Source organism: Chrysochloris asiatica, unplaced genomic scaffold, assembly GCF_000296735.1.
Source record: "Chrysochloris asiatica unplaced genomic scaffold, ChrAsi1.0 scaffold00297, whole genome shotgun sequence".
Classification (NCBI taxonomy): Eukaryota; Metazoa; Chordata; class Mammalia; order Afrosoricida; family Chrysochloridae; genus Chrysochloris; species Chrysochloris asiatica.
This window is the reverse complement of record NW_006408815.1, coordinates 2504282-2507016: the sequence shown is the minus strand read 5'-3', so window position 1 is coordinate 2507016 and position 2735 is coordinate 2504282.

Here is a 2735-nt window from a genome sequence, read left to right as displayed (position 1 = left end):
GAGTCGGTTCCGACCCATAGCGACCCTGTACAGGGTTTCCGAGGGTGTAAATCCTTACGGGAGTAGAAAGCCTCATCTTTCTCCCGCGGAGCGGCTAGTAGTTTCGAACCGCTGACCTTAAGGTTCGCAGCCCGATTCGTAACCACTACGCTACCAGAGCTCGTGAATTTGAACTGATGACTTTGCAGCTAGCAGTCCAGCGTTTATCCTATGGTGCCATACCTGGACTCCTGTTTTTATACATTGTTGTTAACTTATTAAGTGCCATCAAGTCAGCTCTGACTCATAGCAACTCTGTATAGGGTTTCAGAGGAGTGACTGGTGGGTTTGGAGCAACTGGTGGGTTTGAACCCTCAAACTTTACAGTGCAAACAGAACTTGTGGTCCAGTACTTAATCCTTAGCAGTACACCAGGACTCCCTTGTTTTTATATAGTTGCTGTTCAATGATTTTGTTTACTAAAGAAAACAAATCTGTGGAAATATGAAAACACTTCAATCTAATAATAAATATTATCAAGACAGAAATTTGAATTTATTGAAGAATGGGAATAGGAAGCTGAAATCAAGTTCTATGTATTAAGTAGAATTTAGTTTCGACTTTTTTTGTTATCTGTGAAATTTGGGAATATTATAGGACAATTGTCATTTTACATTTCAGAGCAGATTCACTAAAATTTTAGAAAAATATATTTTAAACTTGGATATATTCTTCATAATAAACATAACCACATTCTCAGGTTTAGAAAATACTCAGTCCTCTTTTCTAAATAAGTTGAAATGGACATGATTATGATTAATTTCCTCATATTTAATTTTACCTGAAACAAAATTGGACCATTTCCAGTTTCTAAAGATGTTCTGGAGACCATCATAACAGAAAGCGTGGAAGAACTCCAGGGCAAATAATTCTTGAATCTTGAGTAGAGATTTAATTTTGATACTATTTGTTGCAATCATGATATATCTTAACATTTCCTTTAAAATTCCCAAAGGCTTCCTTACAAAATAACACATAAAACAACTCAAGTAAACGACTGTCTTGATTTTATTACCGGGTTATGCAGGAAACGAAGCTGTAGCCATTCTGAGTCCCTACTGGTACTTATGAAAACTAATGCCATGGTCAGAGAAAAATTCTTTTCATGTATTTATTTTTTCAGGATTAACTGGTAAAGGGCCATCTTTTGCTCAATAATCTGCACTGGACCTTCTCTCCTTTGATCATGAATTTAATTCAAGGAACGATATTATGATATAAGGATACTATCCTTCATAGATTTTACTCAAGTGATGTCTTTGTTATCCAAACGATAAGAGAAGTTTTTAAAATGTCTTCTACTTACAGCAAATGTCAATCCTCTGGCTGAACTGAAAGTAAAGTATTCCTTCCCTTCTGGTACAATTCTTCCAAAGGAGATCATCACAACATCAAAAACAAACAAAAAAACCTTCTGTTGCTAATGTCTTGTCATGCATTTACTCAGCAAATGTTTCAGAGTAAAATTCCCACAGGAAGAAAATCATTACACCATTGTGAGATTCCTATCTTTGCAATCTGGTTAACTAGCTGTTAAGTGCTGTATTGTAGATTCGGACTCATAGAGTATCTATATAGGGTTTCTGAGGAGTGGCTGGTAGGTTTGAATTGCTGATCTTCTGGTCAGCAGTTCAGACCTTAGCCTAGGTACCATACCAAGACTAGTGGATCTTAAAACAAATCCTTTAGATATAAAGGAAGATAAATACATAATCAAATGAAATCATTTACATATAAATATATATATACATACACATGTATAATTTTCAAGTAATTTAAAATTTTACCCCATCTTTGATTTTTCAAGAATATTCTCTTTCAGTGATCTTATTTTTGTTGCTATGACAACATTTTGTAATATCATTTCTTTTTTTTGACAGTGTTGTACTAAGATGGGTTGAAATGATATATGTAAAATGATATTTTATTTTATTATATATTTATCTTCCTTCATATTTAAGGGATTTGTTATCAGATCAATTAGTCTTGGGTTGGTACTCTAGGCTAAGCTCTGAACTGCTGACCAGAAGATCAGCAGTTCAAACCCACCAGTTGCTAAAGAAGGATATCATGTTTGGTAGGTTGGAAGGTTAGAGAAAAAGAGGAAGACCTCCAGTAAGATGGATTGGCAAAGTGGCAGCATCAGTGGGCTCAAGCATGGCAACAACAGTGAGGTTGGCCCAGGATCAGGCAGTGTTTCATTCTGTTGTGCATAAGGTCATTATGAGTTGGTACTGACTTGATGGCACCTAAAAACAACAACAACATACATATAAATATCTCTCTCTATCTCTCTCTCTATCTCTCTATCTGTCATCTATCTATCTATCTATCTATCTATCTATCTATCTATCTATCTATCTATCTATTGTTATTGTTAAGTGTCGTAGGCTCTGACACATAGTATAGGATTTCCAAGGAGTGGTTCAAACTGAGCTTACAGTCCCATGCATTATTCCGCAGCGCTGAGATCTTGGAGCAGAAAGATTCGGAGTCCTGGTGTGGTGCTGTGGGTTAATGTGCCAGACTCCAAGGCTTTTTAACTGCAAGGAGTGGAAAACCTCATCTCTCTCACGCTAGGGCCTAGTGGATTCGAGCTGCTGACCGCGGGGTTCGCAGCCAGATTTTTAACCACTACGCTACCAGGCCTTCCACTTTCAAGATGGTGGATCCGGTAGAAGTGTAGTGAGGAGCTC